Genomic DNA, 13,786 nt, shown 5'->3' with positions numbered 1-13,786 from the left:
CAGGACTGACATCCGCGTCCTCTCTTGCCCTGGGAGTAAGCATTACACCATCACCCTCCGATCCAGCCAAAGTTAAGAGTATTCAGGGACGAGCAAACGTGTCCCTTTGAGGATAAATCACTCGCAAACGTCTTTGAAGAAAACTCCAAAGGGAGCTAGCCAGTCAGTAAGGAGGCTCCAGGCAGGGCAGCAGGAGGACGGGCTTTGGGGGCTGGTGATTGGTGTGTCTGGGGCTTGCTGCCGCCGCCGCCGCCTCCTCCAGCCTTTGCAAACGCTTTTGTCTCACACTGGGAGCCAGACTCCTGAGCGGTGTTCAGAGCTGATCTTGGAAGGGCTGCATTGTGCCGCTGCTGGGGGTGGGGGGAACTGCCGGGAGCCTCCAGACGGGAGCTGGCTGCCACCCTGGGCTCAGATGGCTCCCCGCGAGTCTCACCAAAGCGTAGCCGCTCCGGGCATCTTTTCCAGGTAGATGTTTGCTCTCTGATGGCAGCGGGGAGCTGGACCCCGCTGGACTAAGTCATCCTTCAGGGACTTAAAGCCCGTCTCCTTCTCAGCACCCACCCCCCACCCCCGCCGCCTTTTTTGGTGCTACCGAACTGCTTTGGCCAGCTTCTTCTCCCGGATTGTGGGATCTGCTCACAGTTCATTGTGGGATCCCAGAGGTTACCAGCGAAGTGAATGAGGAGTGGGAGAACCAAACATGCAGGTTCCCCTTCGCTTTAGCAAACGGATTGACTGCCGTTGGTTTTAAGACCGTTTTTCCTTACTGGCCTTTGAGTTCTAGAGGTGCCCGGGGACTGAGTCCATGTGTAGCGAATTGGTGAGTACTTTCTCAAATTCCCCCCTCCAAGTGTGTGCGTGTGGGAGAAGATTCTGGGTGGCTGAATTCCATGTCTGGTACCCCGATGGTTAAAGGACCAACTGAGAACTTAGTGTTCTCCCTCCCACCCTCCCACCCAATGGGTGAGATTTATCTGTTAAAGTAGAGATTCCTTCGACTATATGGTTATTGAGGTTCCTCCCAGATCTTCGATTCTGTGATTGTGTGATGCTGTGGTTCTTACTATCAGCCTAAGGGAGGGAATTTGGAGCATCTTTGGACCCAAAGCCGTGTAGGCCCTATTGAGGGAAAGGAGTGACCAGGGTGGTACAGAAAGCTGTCCTTTTTTTCCCCTCTGCAACAGTGAGGGGTCTTGAAAAGAGAAGATTCCCTTTCCATCCCCTGGATAGGATGTCCAGAGAGGATCATAGGAAAGGAATGGATCCTCGGTGATCCCTGTTACTGAAAAGCCAAGTCCCTCTAGTCCTGGGGGCTCCTCTCTCCCCTGACTGTTGCCATCAGTAGCTAATTCTGGGGACTGGGAGTTGGGATAACTAAACACTGAAACATTTTCGTGTGTGTGTTACAATTATGAGGCTTATTGACTTTCCCAACTGTACTTTGCCCCTCCAAGGGCTATCAGATGATAATCCAGGGATAGGACCTGGAAGTCATTCTAGGCTGCTCCCTGAAGATGTAGGTCCAATAAGTTGCTGCCCCAAAAGGCCAATGAGATACTGGTATCATTAGGAAGTGGGCAGCAGAAACAACAGAAAACATTACCTCAACCTATATAAAATCACAGGGTGATAGGGAGCAAGTGTCTCTACCTGGCTCCCTGTGTGCCGTTCTGCTCAATTTACCTTAAGGAAGACACAAGTTGCTGGAGAAGGTCCTGAGAGGGGGCAGCTAAAATAATTAAAGGCTTGCTCTCTATTGTACCATCCACAAATCTATCAAAACCTATTTTGGAATCCATTTATATTTTCAGCCTGCACCACATCTTAAAGTCATGAGTTCATCACATCTCTTTCTCACTGTGTGAATAGTATTTCTGCCTTTCTGTTTGTCCTAAAGTAACCTCCTTCAGGGTTGAAAGAACCCCCCCCTCCCCTCCAATACTCTAGGATTTGGTGAATGAGTCTATGCTCACGTTGTCCAGACCGTTTGTGTGATTTTTTTTTTTTACACTGCTCATAGCTTTTCTCAGTTATTTTTGGAAGTGTGCTTCCTCAAGTTTCTAGCTTGCTCTCATATAGCAGCCCCCTATTTAAGGGGGAGTTAGGCTGCTTGGAACCCTGCCCTGGTCTTTCAGAGGCGAGGACAGCTATCCTCGTTCACACATCCTTCCATGCCTTGATCAGTCTCAGACCACTGGGTGGGTGGACTGTTTCTGACCTGGTGTGGAAACGATCGTATTCTTAGGATTCAGCAATCATGATTAGGAAGGAGGGAGGAGGTTCATTGGTTAGGTTAGCCCATTCTCTTCACCTCCACTGGGCTTCAGCCTCTCGGGATCGATCAGGTTTCAAGATAGGTAAATAGAGCTAATAGAGTGTGAACATCTAAAGTCTTAAATTTATTTATTTACTTCAATTTTTTGAGCACCTAGTGTATACCAGGGATTGTGCTTGGTGATTGAAGATAAAATTAAAAGTAATTCCTGGCCTCAAGGAGCTTACATGTTTTCTGGGGGGAGAGGGAGAGTGGTGGTCAGGGGAACAACACATAAACAGACAAGTGTATGGATGGATGGATGGATGGATGGATGGTATATTGTGTAATTTAAGATTCTAAATGTGGATTCTAATCTGTTCCCCCAGTTTTGGGGGGAAACTGACTAAAATCACTGATAAAACGAGTTTAGGTTTTTAAGGGTTTATTGGAAAATAGAAAGAAAAAGATTGAGAAACAGAATTCCAACAGCCTGGCATTCCTATCTTTCCTCAAATTTACTGTGAAGTCCTCTGCCACCACCACCACCAAGTCAGGAACCCAAAAGCGCAAGAGCTCTCCGCGCAGGCTCCCTCTCCTCCTTCCTGTCTCCTCCCAGAAAATAGGAGGCTCCTCAAGTTGATTGGCTGGTAGCCTTGATAGATAGCACCCATGAGCAAACATCATTTCCTGACACCAAGGAAAAGCCACAATGCCTCTGAGGCATTTTCCTCATGGTGGAGCTTTCCCACAGCAAGTCTCCAGTAGGTGGCATCATTCCAATCATTACAATATGCACGTATACACACATGTACACATGTGTACACACATATGTACATGTATACACATGCATACATACATATAGGATTATTTGAAGAGGAAAGAGTGAGCTCTAAAAACTTGGAGGATCAGTCTTCTCATAGACACTGGCTCCTGAGCCAAGCCTTGAAGGAACCCAAGGATCCTAAGAAGTAGAGGTGAAGCAGTGTGTTTTGGAGAGCTGGCCCAACAGGATATCTGGGTGCTCTCAACAAGATTTGAAAATCATTCACCTTTTGTCTTATTGTCTAATTTAGCCTTTACTGGACAGACAGTATGAGAAGTGGAAAGAATGCTGAGTCTAGAATCAAAAGGCCTGGGTTCAAGTCTTGTACCTGATTCCTACTATCTGCATGACCTTGGGCAAGTCATTTTAGCATCATTAAACTTCGGTTCTTTATCTGCAAAATAAGGGATTAGACTAGATGGCCTCTGAGCTTCCTTGCAAGTCTCGTTCTATGAAAAAATATGTACTTATGTGTCATGGGGAGTGAATTTTCTGTCATTACAAATAAGTGTATTGGGAGCAGCTAGGTGGCGCAGTGGATAAAACACCAGCCCTGGAGTCACGACTACCTGAGTTCAGATCCAGCCTCAGACACTTGACACTTACTAGCTGTGTGACCCGGGGCAAGTCACTTAACCCCCATTGCCCCGCCAAAAAAAAAAAAAAGTGTATTTCTAAAATGTCATATTAATAAGTTTTTCTTATTGTGTGCTCTCCCCTAATCCCATCCCTTCATGTCATGCCCTAGGCAGTTGCCTATTTTGCCTATCTCTGCTCCAAACTCACCTCTCTCCTCCTTCCCCCTGTCTCTGGCTTTTCTGACTCCTGAATCCAGCCTGGGGAGACTTAATTCCATTGAGGAATTGTTGGGTTGGGTTTTGTTTGTTTTGTGGCGATTGGAATTAAATGACTTGTCCAGTGTCACACAGTTTAGTAAGTGTCTGAAGCTGGATTTGAACTCAGGTCCTCCTGACTCCAGGGCTGGTGCTCTATCCATTGTGCCACCTAGCTGCCCCATCCATTGAGGAATTGTTGTGTAGTCTTGGACAAGTCCTTTCTCCAATATGTTGTATTTCTTTTGATTCATACACTGGAGAGAATCATCCTTCCCCTTCTGTGACTGATAATCTTCTCATTGAAAATGTAGAGGTAGGGGCAGCTAGGTGGCGCAGTGGATAGAGCACAGGCCCTGGAGTCAGGAGTACCTGAGTTCAAATCCGGCCTCAGACACTTAACACTTACTAGCTGTGTGACCCTGGGCAAGTCACTTAACCCCAATTGCTTCACTAAAAAAAATTAAAAAAAAAAATGTAGAGGTGGTGGGGCAGCTAGGTGGCGCAGTGGATAGAGCACCAGCCCTGGAGTCAGGAATACCTGAGTTCAAATCCGGCCTCAGACACTTAACACTTACTAGCTGTGTGACCCTGGGCAAGTCACTTGACCCCAATTGCCTCACTAAAAAAAAAAAAAGAAAGAAAAAAAAGAAAGAAAATGTAGAGGTGGAATGGCTTTCCTATTTTTCTTACTACTGAGAGGCAATATTTTATAGTGACTAGAGTGAACCTTCAAGTCAGGAAGACCTGGGTTCAGGTCCTACCTTTCATACATACTGTCTGTCACTGCAAGTCACTTAACTTCTCAGTGCCCCCAAGCCATTCCCTTGAAGATGAATAAAAGTTACAAGCTGCAATCAACATTGTTTGAGAGAGTTGCCTACACTAATGGAATTTGAGATTGGAACCATTTCCCTTAATTGGCTTTGGGCTCTCTGAGAAAAGTAACCTTGTTTTACTCACTACTGTATTCCCCAAACTTAAGAGTCCCTTGCACATAATGTATGGTTAAGGGGCAGCTAGGTGGCACAGTGGATAGAGCACAGGCACTGGAGTCAGGAGTACCTGAGTTCAAATCTGGCCTCAGACACTTAACACTTACTAGCTGTGTGACCCTGGGCAAGTCACTTAACCCCAATTGCCTCCCCCCCCAAAAAATTAATCATAATGTATAGTTAAGACATGTTTGTGGGATAGATAGATGAACAGATATGGAATTCAATGATGCCATCGCTATGTTCTTGTGAAAGGGCTGAGAATGAGGATCTCATTGGTATCTCATAAATTCCCATAATTAAATCTCAAACTGATTGAATTTGTAGTCTTGATAATGGAAAGCCGGAAGCTTTAGACTGGACCTGATGTCTCTAAGAGGTACTGAGCTTGTAGGGTGGAGTAATCAGATATTCAAAACGTGGGTGAGTATTCTAATTCCATAAAGCATTGTGATTCCCTGGTTTCAGCCCCAGTCTCTGGATTATCTCTGAGATTTCCCAGGTTTTCCCTATCCCATAGTCCAATGAAATTAGTCAGTAGACTTAGAGGAGATCAAGCAGTAGCCCCCAAAACAGCTGAACACAGTCCTCTCAACTCCTCTCCTACCCTGCTTCATAAAATTGTAGAATGTTAAGAGCTGAAATGGGAAGGGAACAAATATTTATATAGAGTCTACTGTGTTCCAAACACTGCACTGTTACACTTTAGAATATGATCTCATTTAGGGGCAGCTAGGTGGTGAAGTGGATAAAGCACTGGCCCTGGATTCAGGAGGACTTGAGTTCAAATCCAGCTTCAGACACTTGACACTAGCTGTGTGACCCTGGGCAAGTCACTTAGCCCCACTTGCCCCACCAAAAAAAAAAGTTCAAAATAAAAGAATATTATCTCATTCGATCCTCACAAAAAACCCTCTGAGGGAGGTGCTGTTATTATGCCTGTTTTACAGTCTAGAAAACTGAAGCAAACAAAGGTTAGGTGACTTATCAAGGTCACACAGTTAGTTAATATGTCTGAGGTCAGATTTGAGCTCAGGGATTCCTGATTTCAGGTCTACTGCTCTGTACACTATGCTCTAGAGCTAACTACTCTTCTTCCTCCTCATTTTACAATTAGCCAACAGGGCCTCCCTTCCAACCTAGATAGGTTTATTCTTAAACCCAAGCCAATGAGAATTTAGGCTAATTAAAGCTCCAACCTCTAGACTAGAGGTGTCAAACTCCAGGGGCTGCAGGTGACCTGCAGGTAATAATTAATAATAATACTAGCCAACCTCAAGAACCAGATTAAAATGTAATTGTAAAATGTTTAACAAGATAAATAAAAATATAACATAGATAATGTTAATCTGTGGTTTTCTAAGTTAATACACAGCCTACATGGATTTGTTTCTATTTGAACTTGAGAGCACTGTTCTAGTCTAGACCAGCAGCACAGTGCCTGACACATAGTGAGTGCTTAATAAATATTTATGGATTGATTGTTTGATCGATTCTTAACCAGGGACCCACAAATTTGTTTTGAATTGTTTTGATAACTATATTAATATAGTTGTTTCCCTTTGTAATCCTATGTTTTATTTTCTGCATTTTAAAACATTCTGAAAAGGGAGTACATGGGCTCCCCACCCAAGGGGCCCCTGACAAAATCAAGGCTGCAAACCCCTGGCTTAAAAGTGAGGACAAAGGAGAAACACACACAAAAATTACCTTCCCGAAGGTCATAGTTCTCTGGATGTTCTCTCTCTTCCCCAACCCCCATTTTATCATTTTATAGATGAAGACAATACAGTTCAAGAGAGGTGAAAGTTCTGCCCCAGGGCCCCTCAGCTAGAGGGGGAGCAGAGCCAGAACTGAACATAGCTTCCCCTCCTCTCCCCCATTTCAAATAACTCCAATATTTCCATATACAAAGTAGAACAAGAAAAGATTGTACACAAACTTCAAATCTCTCTTGAATACAGCCTGCTTTTGCTTTTAAGTCTATAATAACTTCAACATGTAACATTCAAGGCTCTTTCTGCTTGTCTGTGTTTCCTTCTGGCTTTCCTTCTGTTCTGTTCTGGGAATGTTTTAAAATGCTTCAATGACCCTCTTTTCTTTTTCTTTTTTTTTTCTTTTTTTTCTTTTTTTTGGCAACCTGACACAATTCCCCGCCCCCTCCTCAAATCAAAAGAAAAACAAAACCCTTGTAATAAATATGCAGAGTTGTGCAAAACAAATTCCCACATTGGCCATGTAGGAAAATGTGCATCTTATGCTGCATCTTGAGTCCATCACCTCTCTGTCAGGATGTGGGGTGCAAGCTTTATCACTGATCATCTGGAATCGGGGATGGTCATTTTGTAGATCAGAGTTCTATGGCTATATTTCCCATAGTACTTTGGGAGAGTTTGGGGTGTGGGGTGGAGTTAATCATACAAATAAAATGTGGGAAGAGAATTCCAGTTCCATAAAGCTTCAGCCCCAGTCCTCTCTGGTGTGTTCTGAACCTCCCCACAATATTCCCCCCACCTACCAAAACAAACATTCCTGCCCTTTCAGAAGCTCTGGTGAGAGCGGTGCCCCACAGATTTTAATAACTCATCTATCCCAGGAGGAGCAGAATGCCCTAACATCTCCCTCCTGCTGCTGGCATTTAGCGCATTGCTGTGTTCAGTCTGGCAGGGAGAACCTGCCTGGTGGAGAATAGACCTCTCACAGACCCCTGAATCCTGTGCAACCAGGGGGTGCTGAAAAATCCTCCATTCATTCTGTAAGCATCTGTACTGCCCAGTGCAGGAGCAGACGCTGAGGGGAATATGAGGAACTAGAAGGCATGGCCCCCTGCCCTCTGGAAACTTGTACTCTTAGTAGGGAAGCAGATACATCAGGGACACAATAAATATTTGTTAGATGTTTAATGAAATGAGACAAATGTTTGTTGTGCACTCTCTCTCTCTCTCTCTCTCTCTCTCTCTCTCTCTCTCTCTCTCTCTCTCATTCCTCCCCCCCTCCCTTCTTTCTTCCTTCCTCTTCTCTCCTCTCCTCCCCTTTTTTCCTCTCTCCCCCTCTCTCTGTCTCTTTCTTTCTCTCTCCCTCCCTATCTTTTTTCTGCTTTTCTCTTTCTCTTTCCTTTTCTCTTTCTGTTTCTCTGTCTCTATCTCTCCCCCGCTCCTTGTTTCTATCTCTCTCTTTCTCCTTCCCTCAGATTTTCTCTTTCTCTCTTTACTTCTCTGTTTCTGTCTCTGTCCCCCTCTCCCTTCTTTCCTCCCTGTTCCCTTCATCCATTCTGTCCTACCCTCTTGTTCTCCATCCCCCCCCCCACATGGTTTGGCAGAGGTTTCCCAGAGGTACTCAGACACCAGCCGCCCCTGAGCTTTATGGTTTCAGACTCAGCATCTTGCATTAGCCTGGTGCAGAGAGGGGCCTAGCCCCAGCTGAGACCTTTCCTTGGGCTTTCTCTGGTCTCCAAGGAGCCTGTAGGAAAATGCAGCCTGAGAAAACAGCCTCCTTTCCTTTCCCTTCCCCCACCTCACTGGTCTCTTTTACCACTTCCCCCAAACTCCCCCATTGCTGGGCACCCTGCCCCCAGCTCCCACCACCCAACCCAACTCATGTTTTATGCAGCATCATCCACCAGACTCAGAGAAAGTTGCGGCAGAGCTTGGAAATGAATGGAAAACTTTTTCTGGCAAGGGTGCCTGAGTGTGTTGTGTGAACAGGGGTTACCAGGGTCGACATGAGCTGAGATCTCTTTGGGGTGGAGGGGGAAGGGGGAAGGGGAGGGGGAAAGTTGCCCCAAAGTAACCACTGTTCTGTTCTCTTGACCATTTCTTTGCTTCATCTTTACCAATCAATGCCACCAAATCTTGCTCTGCCCCCCCTTAATTTCTCCTCCAACACTACACCCTCTCCCCTAATATTCTGACCTGGCCTGTGTCATCCCTTAAATCTCTATATTTCCATTCTTCTGCTTTGGAGGGGGTGATATCTACTATGTCTCATCCGTAGGAATAAAATTTTCAGAAATTTTGGAGGTGAGGGGAAAAAGGGAGTTGTAAGCTTTGCTTTTTTGCGGGGTGGGGGAGGTTGAAATGTATGAAATCCTTCCCTTTAATGTCCTCTTATAAAGCCAAATCAAGTTAGTGAAACAACATAAAATGTTACATGTACCTTGGCTTTAGAAATGAACATGCTTAGCACATTGAAGATAAGGGGACAGTTGATTCAAACTGTAATTACAAGTTTACTCATAAAATTCATTTGCCCGTTGTTTTTCATTTTTGTTCTAAACAGATCTTTCAGGTACTGAGCTTTAAGGAATCTGGCGTTTTCTAGTTTTTGCTGGTTCATGAAAAGCAGGCAAAAAACTTGAAAAGAGAAGAACCATAGACAGCAGTGCAAAATAAAGAAACTTATTATGTTTTTAGGACTTAGTGCCCTCCACAATGTCAGGCAGATGTAGAAAGCCTTCTTTCAGAGGCTCTTTTCAGCAAAGGAGAAAAGAAAAAAGAAATCTCCCCTCCCCCCTCCCCAACACGCACACACACAGACACATACACCTCATTGGACACAACTTGTGCCACATGGAATGTTGTTTAATCCATCTCATTTTCTGAACTGTCATTATCAGCAGTTTCTGCCACTTCCGATGCTTCATTTTGATTATATTTATGGACATCTGAAGATGAAAGGTTTACTCTGATTGAAAACCCCTGGCAGGAGAATTTCCCTGTATCTTAAACCCAATGTATCCTCATACCCCTCTGAAAAATAATAGGAAAGGGTAGAAGAAGGATTGCAGGTGGATAGGGAAGTGGGACTTGTGCCCTTTCATCCCCTCTGTCCCCATCCCCCAGTCTCTGGGTTCACTGACTCCTTGGTCCAATTGGGATGTTGATTTAGAGTCTGCCTTCTGCCTCCTCAGCCCAGGATTGTTGTAGGGGAGGAGTGAGCCACTGAGCTTTCTGGTGGAGAATGAGGGCAGGAGGCGTGGGGTGGGGGATGTAGGGAGTGAAGAGGGAGCCTGTTCAGTTATGGAGCCCTGATGAATGAACAAACCCTCTTTAGGAAAACAATTGCTGTAAGCCAATGTAAGGACTGTGAATAATGCCTCTGTTTGTCAGGGTTGCTATTTATTTATTTATTAATTCATTCATTCATCTTCCCCTTTCCCTCTTGCCCGGGACCAATTATGGGACTGATGAATTTTTCATCTCAAAGCTAAACTCTGGTGGGATTGAAACTGCCTTCCCCTCCTCCCCTCTATTCTTTCCCTCCCTCTCATTTCTGTTTCTTTTTTTTTTAATTTCTAATAAATAGCTTTAGCTATGCCTTTTTTTTTCCCTAAACATGAGAATCATTTCCCAGGATACCCCAATTGAATCCTCCCTTGTAACAAAGAAAACTTTGATCAAAACCCATCCAAGGAAGCAACGACATCTGTTGCTTTGCCCCATTCTGCACTTGTAGTCCCTCCCTCCTTTACCAAGAGGAGAGAAGTATGGAAACATACTCTTTTGTCTGGGATCAATATTTATCTTTGCAAACCACGAGCTGGGTGACATTTGAGTGTTGTTTTTATGATCACGTAGTCATTTTCTATGTGGTTCTCTTGGTTCTACTCTCTTTGCTCAGCATCGGTTCTCTCAATTCCCCTTCTTTCAATTATTCTTTCCTCCTCCTCTGTCCTTTCTTTTACCTTCAGGAGATCACAGGAGTCTGATTAGTAAGATTTCAGAGTGGATTTGGCTGAGGGATTAATAATGATAATAGCTATAGAGTTTTAAGGTTTGCAAAGTGCCTTACAAATATTAACTTATTTTATCCTTATAACAACACTAGGAGGTAGGTACTAGTATTAGCCCCATTTTTTAGATAAAGAAACTGAGACCAACAGAGACCAAGTAACTTGCTCAAGGTCACACAGCTAGTAAGAGCCTGAGGTCAAATTTGAACTCAGGTCTTTCTGGTTCCAGGTCCATCATTCTAGCCACTGGGTACACCTTGCCTAAATTTCCCTGGCCTCACAGTGTCTACCCAACACCTTAAGTATACTTTAGATTCCTTTCTCTAGGTAGCCATAGAGTACAATCCTTCCTGGACCCCTCCTCCTTCCCCAATCCCTTTTTCAAGATCCAGGAATTAGTACACAGATTTTCACCACCTGCTATCCTCTCTTCTTCCAAGAAAAGTGAGTGTGGCTGGGGAAAGGAGGTTGTGCTGTTAAGATACCTTATCTGTGAATTTTTAGACTTCATCTATCTAGTCCATTTTACAGATGAGGAAACTGAGGCTTGGAGAGGTTAGTGTTTTGCCATGGGTCACCCGAGTAGTAAAAAGCAATTTCAAATTTAAACAAAGGTCATCTGATTCCAAATAAGAGAATCTCTTTAGGCAATTCCTTCATTTTGTTTTCTTATCCCATAGTATGTAAAGAAGGATTTCCAGTTGGGTTTCTGTAGAAGCCAAGCCCTTTCTGTCTCATATCCTTCTTTAGTTATCTCTTACCCTTATGAAGTCTTTATATCTCTTCAAAAGTAGCCCTGGTACTTATCTCTGGGCATTTTGGGGTTGGTCTCTACTGCCTCCTGGATAAATAGGTCTCTCCTGTTCTCCAAATGTCCATGCCAAGGCAGCCTCCCAGCTTCCTAGCTTCACCTGGCCCACTGTGTGTCATCCTCTTTCGTCCACAGTTTGTCTGGAGGAATATGAGGCACATTGGGAGGAGCCAGAAGAGAAAGAAACAGAGATGGGGAAAGGAAAAATGAGAACTCAGTCAGGCTAAAAGTGTTTCGCTGACATTGGAGAATTAGTTGCTGGTTGTTTGTCCTTCCTTCTTGAAGAGGACCGTGACAGATGTCATGATTGGCAATGAATTGGATTTAAGTAAGGGAGGGCTGTGCAGAGTCACCAGCCTCTGTCCTCCAGAGCCATCTGGGTCCAGTGGCAAGATATAGATCAGGAAAACTGGAGATGGCCCCAGATGTTTAAGGCAACGGGGGTTAAGTGACTTGTCCAGGGTCACACAGCTAGTGAGTGTCTGAGGTGAGATTGGAACTATAAGAAATAATATCGACCACACATTAGATTTTACTCATCACAGAACTCAGGTCCTCCCAACTTCAGGGCCAGTGTTTTATCCATTGTGCCACATAGCTGTTCCTCATGCTGGAGAAGAAATGGCCCAAATCAGTTGGTCAATCAGTTGATAAACATCTGTTAAGAGCTGACTCTGTGCCAGGCACTGTGCTAACCACTGGGATTATAAAGAAAGGCAAAAGACAGACCCTGTCCTTGAGGAACTCACAATCGAATGCAGAGACAACATGCCAACAAACAATGTACAAACAAGAAATGGACAAGATATGTTGGAAATGGGGTGGAGTGGAGGGACTGAACGGTTGTAAGTACATTGTTCTTCATTGCCACTGAGAACAGAACAAGAAGAAATGTGGTTTTCTTGCTTTCTTTTTTCTTTTTATTTCTAATGGGAGGGATTTAGGCTAGACAGGAGGTATTTCCAAGATTTTGTTGTTGTTTGGTCGTTTTTCAATGGCGTCCGACTCTTCATGACCCCATTTGGGGTTTTCTTGGTACAGGAGTGGTTTGCCATTTCCTTCTCTAGCTCATTTTACAGATGAGGAAACTGAGGCAAACAGGGTGAAGTGACTTGCCCAGGGTCACACAACTAGTAAGTGTCTGAGGCCAGATTTGAACTCAAGAAGATGAATCTTCTTGATTCCAGGCCCAGCCCTCTATTCACTGCACCACCTAGCCGCTGCCACCAAGATTTTAGAACACTAAAAATAAATAAGACAGTTGAAACTAGTGAATCTCTTCTTCAGGAGATCTCTAAGGAGTAAGAGAAACACTATCTTCCTTCTGACATGGTTTCTCTGGGATTCTTCAAGGGTTTTTCCCAAAATTCTGATGACCTTATCTATGAGAATAGGAGCGGGAGCATCCAAGCAGCATGTGACCAGTGGGATCCTCTGTGGTCATGGGATTATAGACCAGAACTGGAAGGAACCTCAGGGTCTACCTAGTCTAACCCTCTCATTTTGCAGTTTATGAAACTGAGGCCCAGGGAGGATAAGTGACTTGCCCACAGTCACGCAAGTAGTATATCTCAGAGGTAAGATTTGAATTCAAGTCTTCCTGACTCCAGGGACAGAATGAAGTAGGGGATAGAATATTATACATGGAGTCAGTAAGCTTTGACTAGAATCTAGGAGCTACTTGCTAACTGTATGACCATGGGCTTAGCTTCTCTGAGACTTTATTTATCTGTAAAATGGGGGTAATAATATTAGCACTATTTACCTCATAATACTTTTTAGCTCTTAATGTTCTAGATAAGTGTATGGCTATTGTTGTTGTTGTTGTTGTTATTGTTATTACAACACATGGAATCTGGGTCAGGCCACCCTTGGGGTCTGGCCAAGGGACATCAGAGGTCCCTCTTCTTGGAGACAGTGATTTCTCTTCCTGCTGAAGGCACCACCAACTGCTCCTGGCAGGCCAGACAGAGAAACTGTAGAATGAGAGCAATACTACCAAGCTGGGCACAGGTCTGGGAGCAGAGCCCACACATTTCACAGGGAATGAGGTCTTAGTAACTGGTGCTGCCACACAAACATACTCTTGCTCAGTGCCTGATAGAAACCAGGCATCGTGCCTAAAAGGAAATCAGGCAGTAGAATGAAAGGAATTGAATCACCTCCCTCTCCTCCTCCCTCTCTCCCCTGTCCGGTTTCCATGGGATTCGAAGTGTTACTGCTGCAGGCCGACTTTGGGTGGGCTCCGAGCTTGGGGACCTTGCGGGCAAGGGTGAGGCGTGAAGACAATAGGGAGAAGGAGAAGCTCTGGGGAGGAGCAGAAGGGCCAATGCCCT

The 13,786-nt window shown here is 44.6% G+C and overlaps 1 protein-coding gene across 6 annotated transcripts in view; it reads left to right on the top strand.

The window, feature by feature from the left end:
- SEMA5B (semaphorin 5B) overlaps positions 1-13,786 on the top strand; it is a 198,173-nt gene that overhangs the window by 60,734 nt on the left and 123,653 nt on the right. For 2 of the 6 annotated variants that reach the window (XM_043996515.1, XM_043996517.1), the window contains exon 1: positions 319-820. The exons of the other annotated variants lie outside the window; for them this stretch is intronic. The gene's annotated coding sequence lies outside the window, so the exon portion shown is untranslated. Of the gene's footprint in view, positions 1-318; positions 821-13,786 lie in introns of those variants that run through there. 6 annotated transcript variants of the gene reach the window in all.

This window comes from Dromiciops gliroides, chromosome 3 (assembly GCF_019393635.1).
Source record: "Dromiciops gliroides isolate mDroGli1 chromosome 3, mDroGli1.pri, whole genome shotgun sequence".
Taxonomy (NCBI): Eukaryota; Metazoa; Chordata; class Mammalia; order Microbiotheria; family Microbiotheriidae; genus Dromiciops; species Dromiciops gliroides.
This window is presented reverse-complemented; position numbering and strand designations above follow the sequence as displayed.